The 10,252-nt window shown below is 39.9% G+C and overlaps 1 pseudogene across 1 annotated transcript; it reads right to left on the minus strand.

The window, feature by feature from the left end:
* Positions 1-7,171: 7,171 nt before the first annotated feature.
* On the minus strand, positions 7,172-9,885 carry LOC311615353 (charged multivesicular body protein 1b-like; annotated as a pseudogene). The gene is made up of 2 exons: positions 9,868-9,885; positions 7,172-7,900 (listed from the first exon to the last, which is right to left on the minus strand). The product of its transcript is annotated as a charged multivesicular body protein 1b-like (transcript).
* Positions 9,886-10,252: the final 367 nt, after the last annotated feature.

The following is a 10,252-nucleotide window of genomic DNA, read 5'->3' on the forward strand; positions in this document are numbered from 1 at the left end:
TTTTTTGTGGATGTTATTTGCTTGAATAATCATTTTCCACCCTTTTACTTTGAATCTACATTTGTCTCTGCTGTTTAGATGTATCTCTTGTAGGCAGCATATGGTTGGGTTTTGTTTTTTGATAGACTCTGCTACTCTGTGATTCTTTATTGGTGAATTTAGACCATTTACATTTGGGGTAATTATTGATGTCTAAGGATTTTCTATAGCCATTTTACCTTTTGTTTTCTGATAACTCTATGCCTCCATTGGTTCTTTTCCTTTATGCTTCAATTTGTCATTTGTTTGGTGGTATTCTATACATCTTTCTTCTGTTTTCAGTATTTTTAAACTATATGTCTTGTTTGGGGAATTTCTGTGTGCAGTTGCCATTAGTTTTATAAAAAGTGAAGTTGCATATATACCATAGTTTCTTCTCCTTAGTGTAAATCTGTTCATCTTCCTTTGCCTTTCCATACTTGTCCCTTTTCCTCTTGTATGTTTTTGTTGTCACAAATTATTCCTGTTTATGCTGCGAGTTTTTGTCAATTCTAGTGGTAGTGTTAAGACCTTATGTCCTTTGTTTCAAGTAGAATAACTCCATTGAGTATTTCCTGAAATGTAGGTTTTTAGTGTAAAATTCCTCTGGGAGTGTTCTAATTTTTCCTTCATATTTAAAGGATAATTTTGCTGGAGAAAATATGTATGGCTGATGATTTCTATCTTTTAGGCATTTGAATATTTGGTTCCACTCTCTTCTTGCTTGTAGAGTTTCTGCTGAGAGGTATGGTGAAATTCTGATGGGTTTTCCTTCTTTGGTCACTTCCTTCTTTTCCTTGGATGCATTGAGGATTATTTTTTTGTCACTAATTTTTTAACATCTTCATCTCCAGGTGCCTTGGAGAGGGCTTATTTGATTGAGGTAACTAGGTGTTCTTTTTGTTTCTTGGATTTGAGGATCTAGTTCTTTCCATAGATTTGGGAAGTTCTTTTCCACAATTTATTTTAATAGACTCTCCACTTCATACTCTCTTCCTCCTCTGCTATGCCTGTGATTCTGATATTATTTTAAATGGAATCAGAGAGGTCTCAGAAGGCTATTTCATATTTCTTTATTCTCACGTCTCTCTCTTCTTCCCTCTGCATCATTTCTTGATTCCTATCTTCAATATCACTAGTTCTTTCCTCTAACTGGTTGGTTCCTTTTTCTACACTCAGCAGTTCACTCTTAATTTCTTTAACTGCCTGCTTCATTTCCAGGATTTCTGTTATATTCTTTTTTTAACAATTCAATTTCTTTAGAGAAATACTCATTTTGTTCATTAATTTGTTTTCTGATTGAGCTGAATTGCCTATCAATATTTTCTCACATCTTATTGAGTATTTTCAGAACTGCAATCTTGAAATCTCTGTCATTCAAGTTGCATAATTCCATGTGTTCCAGCCTATTTTGGGGGAATTTTTCTTTTCTTTTTTTCTGGTCACTGTTGTTGTTTATGGCATTTATAGTTCTCCCCTCTTTTTTCTCTGAGGAGGTTTTTTACTTTGTTCCAGTAGATGGTGCTGAATTGCAAGATTTCAAGATTCCACCCCCTCCCCCAATCCCCTCTGTGGCCTTATTGTTTTGAGCCTTAGTGGCTTCTGTAGGGCTGTACTGTCTCTATTGTTTGGGGGTAAGGTTTGTTTTTCCCTCACAGTAATGGCAGTCCATGACCTCCAAGTGTCGCCCAAGAACCCCTCCTGAATGCAATCACAGAGGGAAAGTGTGTTTCTACTGCAATAGCTCTTGGTCTAGAGACAATACACTCCTTAGTTTTTCCAGTGTGTAGGTCTCTCAGGTATGCATGTGTGTTGAGCAGGGACTTATTTGTTGAATTACAGGTGGTTATTTTGTTAAAATGTTAGTGGGAGAGGTTAGATGCACCCTTATGCTGCCATTCCTCAGACATCACTTCCAAAATACTATTTAATTTTTCATGTAAGTGTTAGAAACATTTTGGTAAGTCAAAATCCTATATTGATTAAAACTGTATTTAATTTATAATTTAATTTGGGGAAGTGGATATTTTTATAATATAACTAGAGGCTTGCTGCACGAATTGGTGCTCGTGTGGGGTCCACTGGCCTGCCCTGATGAGGGCTATTGAGCCGGACCAATGGGGGGAAGAGATGTAGGAGGTTGGCGGACCCTGCCCCTGATCAGGGGGTAGTAGGGAGGGGATCAGGGATGGGGCCGGCCAGAAAGAGGGGCTGCAGGCAGTTGGTGTATGTCCAACCCTGCTGTGCAGTGGGAGGAGGGAATATGCTTGCATGCTAGGCCAACCTGTTCATCCCAATCATTGTAAGCAAGTGGAGCCAGGGCAGGGTGAGAAGAGTGGCCCAAGGCCAGCCAGGGATGCAGCACAGGAGGCTTCAGTGGCTGTGGCAACAGTGTGAGCACAAGGAGGCAGTGGCTGTGGCGCAGGAGAGGAGGTTGCCCCTCAAGGGTTAGTGAGGGGCAGCAGTGGAGTGCAGGGGTTGCAGTGCACCCCCCTTGCATGCCCAGGGAGCCCTCTTCACACCTGCCTCACAGTAATGTCTGTCAGGCAATCTGCAGGGCTAGGCTGGAGTTGTGGGGGTTAGGGGCATGGTGGCTCCTAGTGTGGGTTCTTCCAGGCAGGCTTTTCCTCAGTTTTCACCCTCTTTGTTGTGTATTCCTCCCATTTCCCAACTGCATTTGTAATTTGGTGCTCTCCAGGTCTGGAGGAGCTCTAGGCCTCAGGGCAGCACTTGGTCACCTCAGAACAGGAAAGAGGGGTGGGGAGCAGGGTGAGCCAGGGGTAGGGGCCCCAAGAGTTAGGGGGGGCTGATCCGGCCTTGATACAGCTGGTTGGCCTCCACAGGGCACATCATAAAGACCAGTTGCACTGATCTTTCTGCTCACTCTGTCAATTGGTCACTGGCCATATATATATGTATATATATATATATATATATATATATATATATATATATATATTAATATTAATAATTTCTTATAAGTATTTAAGGTTTTTAAAAAATATATTTTATTGATTTTTTACAGAGAGGAAGGGAGAGAGATAGAGAGCTAGAAACATTGATGAGAGAGAAACATCGAGCAGCTGCCTCCTGCACACCCCCTACTGGGGATGTGCCCTCAACCAATGTACATGCCCTTGACCGGAATCGAACCCGGGACCTTTCAGTCTGCAGACTGACGATCTACCACTGAGCCAAACCGGCTTCAGCAAAGTTTTATTTTGTGTTCTTCAATAATCTTTGTTCAAATAGCTTTATAAAAAGTTTTCTTTTTTTTAAAGAATTTTAAGTCCAGTTGCTCTTTTTTTTAAAATATATTTTTATTTCAGAGAGGAAGGGAGAGGGAGAGAGAGAGACAGAAACAACAATGATGAGAGAAAAATCATTGATTGGCCACCTCCTGCACACCCCACACTGGGGATTGAGCCCTCAACCTGAGCATATGCCCTAACTGGGAATCAAACCAGTGACCTATTTGTTCCAAGGTCGACTTTCAACCACTGAGCCACACCTGGCTAGGCCAAATAACTTTTAAAATATTTATACTGAATAGTTCATATGTATTTTTTTGTTATGGTTGATTTTAATTATATATATTTTTCAGGGCTATTGTTGGCATGTAAGAATTCTCTTGATTTTTGTCCAACAAAAATTCTTATTGGTTCTAATATTTGATTATAGATTTCATGAATTAATTAATTAATTAATTCAAAATATATTTAGTATGTGCCTACTATATGGTAGGTGTTCATATAAATGATATAATAAATAAGTAAATTGTAGGCCTGGGTATAAGTCAGGTTACTTCATCTATTCACTTCCTAAGTATATAAGTGCAATTTAGATTTTAATGATGATTCTTATATTTCACTTTTTTTCTTGATTTTTTGCAATTCAAATATCAAATTAAAGGAGGCACCTGTGCCTTTTTTTGATTGTGAAATTATATCTAAACTAGAGGCCCAGTGAACAAAATTTGTGCATGGGGGGAAGGGGTGGTGGTGTCCCTCAGCCCAGCCTGCACCCTCTCCAATCTGGGACATCCTTCTCACAATCCAGGACTGCTGGCTCCCAATTGCTCACCTGAATGCCTTCTTGATTGCCCCTAACCACTTCTACTGCCAACCTGATCACCCTCTAACCACTCCCATGCCAGCCTGATTGATGTATAAATGCTCCCCTGCCAGCCTGTTTGCCCCCAACTTCCCTCCTCTGCCGGCCTGGTCAACCCTAACTGCCCTCTTCTGCAGGGTTGATTGCCTCCAACTGCCCTCCCTTGCAGGCCTAGTGTCTCCCAACTATCCTCCCCTGCTGGCCATCTTGTGGTGGCCATCTTGTGTCCACATGGGGGCAGCCATCTTTGACCACATGGTCAAAGATGCAGCTATTGTGTGTTGTAGTGATGGTCAATCTGCATATTACTCTTTTATTAGATAGGATAGAGGCCTGGTGCATGGGTAGGGGCCAGCTGGTTTGCCCTGCAGGGTGTCCAGATCAGGGTGGGGGTTCCCTTGGGGTGTGGGCCAGCCTGGGTGAGGGACCTGTGCTGATTTTCAGGCTGGCCACATCCCTGGCGACCTAAGCAGAGGCCCTGGTATCTGGAATTTATTTACCTTCTATTATTGAAATTTTGTAGTCTGGAGTGGAAGCTTAGGCTGGCTAGAGCAGGCGGAAAGCTTGGCTTCTTCCATTGCCTGGGAAACCCAAGCCTCCCTCCTGCTCTCTGTGGCTGCAGCCATCTTAACTGGGGTAATTTGCATACTTGCTCTGATTGGCTGGTGGGCGGGGCTTGTGGGAATGGCTAGTGGATGTAGTGGAGGTTTGGTCAAATGGCATATTACTCTTTTATTAGATAAGATTGTCACTATTAAATATAATATTTGTTATGAGATTTTGCTAGTTATTGTTTATTAGGTTAAATAGTTACTAATAATATGCATGTGTTGGATAATACAGGGTGTTTTTCTGTATTTATTGATATATGAATGAGGATTTTTTCATTTTGTAATATGGTAGATGATATTAAACAAGTTTTCTAATATAAATCATCTTTACTTCTTGGAAATACATATATACATTTCTATCACAATGCTGTAATTATATTTTAAATAATTGCTAAATTTAATAACATTTATTTTAGAAATTTGGCAGTTATAGTAACTGAGATATCTGTGAATTTCTTTTCTTCTACTGTTATTTCCAATATGTTATTATTGGTATATTAGGTCCCTAAAAGAGTTGCAGGTCTTTTGCTCTCTTAATATTTCCCATACATTTTGTTACATAAATATTTATAAAACTTGCCTTACATGTAATATTTATGATATTTAATTTGATAGGTAAATGGAAAACGAATGTACATCTACAAGCGTGCCTTCCCTACTATGCTTTTTTTCATGTGCTTAACAACCTACTAAACTAGAATATTTTATTATTACTCCCAAACTCATAATTTGTAGGTTACACTGCTATTTTCAATCCATTTTTTTTCTCATTAAAGGTTCTTCTCATTTTTTTTAATTGGAATTTAAAATTCAATTGTTATTGACTCTTCTTTCCAAAGCTAAAACTTATCAACTTCTTTATTTTTTCCTCTGAATCCAACCAGGCACTTTTAAAAACCTAGAAACCTCTTTCTTACCACTTACTTAGATATTATTTTCTTTCTCATGTGGTTGATTCTTTCTTAGTAATGCTTCTTAAAACTATCATTATTTTCTTGTCAGTACAACTAACTTCATCTCTGAGTTGCTGCATTCACTTCAAATTATTGCCCACATTCCAGCCCAAGTTATAAGCCATGCTGTACTCACACAGTTGCCTCTGTGCAACCATGTGGATGAGAGGACACATCAAAAGGAGGGAGTTCTACAATCATGTGGAGCTGACAATGGACAGATGCCCCTTAGAAAAGACTTCAAAACAACAATCAGTCAGATATAAAAACCCTTAAATTTAAGGGACAGTTCTCATCTATGTATACGTGCTTTTTTTCTCCCTTTAAACCCACTCAGTTACACTGAAAAACATGTCATAACAGTGAATCCTTCAAAGGGTCTGGGAGAGTCCCTATGGTTACTTTCTGAAACACTGGTATTCTCTTAATGGAGAAATCTTCCAGGGAAGGAAAGGAGGAATTTAAAATATCCGTAAGTATTCAAGTTAGGTTAACAGACTTGTCAAGGCAAAAGCAAACTGGTGTTCTTCAAGTTTTGAGGCTAAGAAAGTTTTGGCTACAGGATTTCCTTTTCAGCTAGAAAATACACCCTGCTATTGCAGAAGGATGGAAGGCAGCACAGGGGAGTCCCAGCCTCAGAGGGTCAAGCATGCTATCCCATCCTGCATCTTTTCTTCCTTCCCGACTTCATTATGGCTACATGGCTAAGTAAAACATTCCAACTTACATTTCCAAACTTTTTAAAGAATTGTTTGAAGAGCAACATAATAAATGCAAATAACTTGAACTTAAAATGCTGTTCTAATTTTAACTCTATTTTTGGTTGTTAAAATAAAAACAAAACCTACAAACACACATTCCCAGGGTTTTCTCAAACCAATCAACAGTTCTTTGGCAACGTTGGAGTGAGTAATGTGGCTGCCATGCTAATTAATATTTTTAAGAAATGTAATTAAAGTGGTGAGATAGGAAAATAACTAGAAATGTTAGAGAAGTTCATTTGAAAGAAACTGTCATATGTTAAACCTTATACATCTTAAAAAATTTTACAGCATGTAAACAGTAATTTTAATATGTTATGAAACAGATGAATAGTCAACTGTAGTCTCATTTTGATGGCAACAAAACAAAGGATACACAAAAATGGCACTGTCCATTAAATAAGTTGAATGAGGTGTTGATAACCCTGAAATCAATCATTTTCTTTTCATGTACCACATTTCAATTTTATATATTATCCACCATTTCACTGAATTCAAAATAAACTTCAACTTTGATAGTTCAGGCAGAAAACTGAATACACAGGAACTAGAGATTTGATAAAACTTTTGAGGAAGACTCATATACATCAAGTTAGCTAGTCCTGTTAAAAGGCAGCTATAAAAATACACATTATCACAAGGTATACAGAACTTTAGAATCCAGTTAAAGGCGGAAAAAGCCTGGAACTTCTTTTATGTACCGTAAACCGTGCACCGTAAACCCAAAGGCAGAAGCATCTTAGGAGCGTTTCAGCATTCTGGTATATTCCAAGGTTATGTAGTGTGTGATCTCTCTCTAAGACACAGAGAGCATTTCAGAAGGGGCCACAGCCAGGAAGCCTCCGAGGGCGCCCGGGCATTACACTTGATATCGCCGACGGGCCAGCCTCTGGGACAGCTCTTTAAGGCCACGCTCGTGCCCACAGAGTCGGTCTGGCCCTGCGGCAGCTCCATGTTGAGGTCCAGGCGGCCCTCTCCTGCCATTTCCTGGAGCAGCATATCCACTTGGCTCTGGGGAGTGGTCAGCGTCGTCGTGCTGCTCATCCATAGTGTCTTCCATCTGCTGCGTCTGGACGTCCAGCGTCTCGAACTGGTGCTCGAACTTGTCAGTCAGGGCGGAGATCTTCTCCAGGTTCAAGGTCTTCAGCGTCGCATCCATCGACTTCACCACCCGGACCGTGGACTTGGTCACCTTGCCCATCGTCACGGCCGTCTGGACCCTGGCGGCCACCGCATCGACCCGCGCACTCATTCTCAGGAAATTCACGGCCTGGTTCTTCTGCCGAATGGCATTTTCGGCGTGGATCTTCGCCACTTCCATGTTGCCCTTCTGAATGGCCTTTTTGATTTTGGCCTTCTCGGCCTTCTCCTCTTTGTCGCATTTCTTGGCGAGGCCTGGGGGACACGCGCGGAAGGGAGGTGGAAAGGAGCGGGGCTGCCGCTCCTTTTGGGACAATTAGCTTTTGCTAATTTCATAACCGCATGTGTATTCTGCCCAAAATCAACATTGCCAGAAAGCATGTGTTGGGACACAGAGTGAGTAGTGAAGCACAGGTTGAGCGTTAGGCTAGCAACATTTTATATCTACTGCTAAAGGTAAAATGTCTTGAAAGAAAGGACTTTGCTGTACATTTTCATGTATAAGAGACAGCTAGTCCTTAGATTGTTTAACAATTCTGGCTCAGTCTAACTTTCATTATGTAATATTCTTTGTGCTTTGCTACAGTCTTTGTTTTAAAGTATATTTTGTCTGATATGAATATTTCTACCCCAACTTTCTTTTTGTTTTCATTTTTATTTAATATATTTTTCTCTTTCTTCATTTAAAGTAAGTGTGTGTCTTTATGTCTGGAGTGATCTCTTCTAGGCAGCTTATGTATGGGTCTTTTTTTTTAATCCATTCAGCCACCCCAAAGACTTTTGGTTGGAACATTATATCCATTTACATTTAAAGTTATAATTGACTAGAGGCCCAGTGGACAAAATTTGTGCATGGTGGGGGGCGGTCCCCACAGCCCAGCCTGAACCTTCTCAAATCCATGACCTCTTGGGTGATGTCTGATGGCCGCTTTGATCCCTGGCCTAAACCAGCAGTCATAAATCCGGATCAAGTCCGGACCACTGGCTCCTAACTGCTCACCTGCCTGCCAGCTTAATCACCCCTTACTCCCCCCCATGCCAGCCTGGTAACCCTCAACTGACCCCTCCGCACTGGTCTGGTTGCCCCCAACTGCCCCCCACCCTGCTGGCCTGGTAGCCCCACTCAGTCTGCTGTTCAGTCATTTGCAGCTTGCTGTTCAGTTGTCTGTCCAGTTGTTTTGGTCATGATGGCCCCTGGCTTTTTATATATTAGGTTAGGGATATGCTTATTGTCATTATATTAATTGCCTTATGGTTGTTTTTTGTAGTTCTTTTCTGATCCTTTCTTCTTGTGTTCTCTTACTTTGATGGCTTTCTTTATTTTTGTTTGGATTTCTTTCTCTTTATTTTTTTGTATATCTATTATAGGTTTTTGGTTATCTTCAAGTTTATAATTTCCTGTTTATATAAAGTTTATTTTTATTTTTTGGTCACCTAAGTTCAAACACATTCTAAAAGCATTACATTTATATATCTGTCCTCCAGCTTTTGTTCCTACTGCCATATTTTACATCTTTGTGTGAGTGTGTGTGTGTGTGTGTGTGTGTGTGTATGAATTCTTAGCTTATTATTATATACCTAGGGGCAGGGGTGCCCCTAAGCTCAGCCTGCCCCCCTCACAGACTGGGATCCCTCAGGGGATAATCTTATGAGGATTTTTTTGTATATAATATATTGTTGTTGTTTTTCTTGCTGCTTTTTCTCCCTTTGTATTTAACTTTTAGTTTAATTTTGACATCACTTGGTGTGCATCTTCTTGTTTAGGACTCTGTGCTTCCTATACTTGGATGTCTTTTTCCTTTGTTAGGTTAGGCATATTTTTTTGAGTAGGTTCTTTTTGTCCCTTTCTACTCTCTTCTTCATCTGGAACTCCTATAATGCAACTGTTAGCATGTTTGATGTTATCCAGATGTCCCTTAAATTCTCCTCATTAATTTATTTAATTTAATAAATCTTTATCATTCAGATTATTGCAATTATTCCTCTTGTTTTCCCACATAGCTTCACTCCACACAGTTCCCACCCGACCCTCTGCTCTTACCCTTCCCCCCACCCACTCTCCTCATCCATAGGTGTACAATTTTTGTTCAGTCTCCTCCGGCATCCACCATACCTCTTTCCCACTAAGAATTGTCAGTCCACTTCCTTTCTATGCCCCTGATTCTATTATATTCACCAATTTTTTTGGTTTATCAGATTTTTTTATTCACTTGATTTTTAGATTCACTTGTTGATACATATGTATTTGCTGTTCATAATTTTTATCTTTACCTTTTTCTTCTTCATCATCTTCTTAAAGAAACCTTTAAGAAAAAGGTATATCTGATATACCTTTCAGCATATCATATAATACTGGCTTGGTGGTGATGAATTCCTTTAACTTTTTCTTATCTGTGAAGCTCTTTATCTGACCTTCAATTCTGAATGATAGCTTTGCTGGATAGAGTAATCTTGGTTGTAGGTTCTTGCTGTTCATCACTTTGAATATTTATTGCCACTCCCTTCTGGCCTGCATAGTTTCTGTTGAGAAATCAGCTGACAATTGTATGGGTGCTCCCTTGTAGTTAATTAACTGGTTTTCTATTGCTGTTTTTAATATTCTCTCTTTGTCTTTTGCTCTTGGCCTTTTAATTATGATGTGTCTTGGTGGAGTCCT

This window comes from Pipistrellus hanaki, assembly GCF_964339955.1.
Source record: "Pipistrellus hanaki genome assembly, chromosome: 2".
NCBI classification, from domain to species: domain Eukaryota; kingdom Metazoa; phylum Chordata; class Mammalia; order Chiroptera; family Vespertilionidae; genus Pipistrellus; species Pipistrellus hanaki.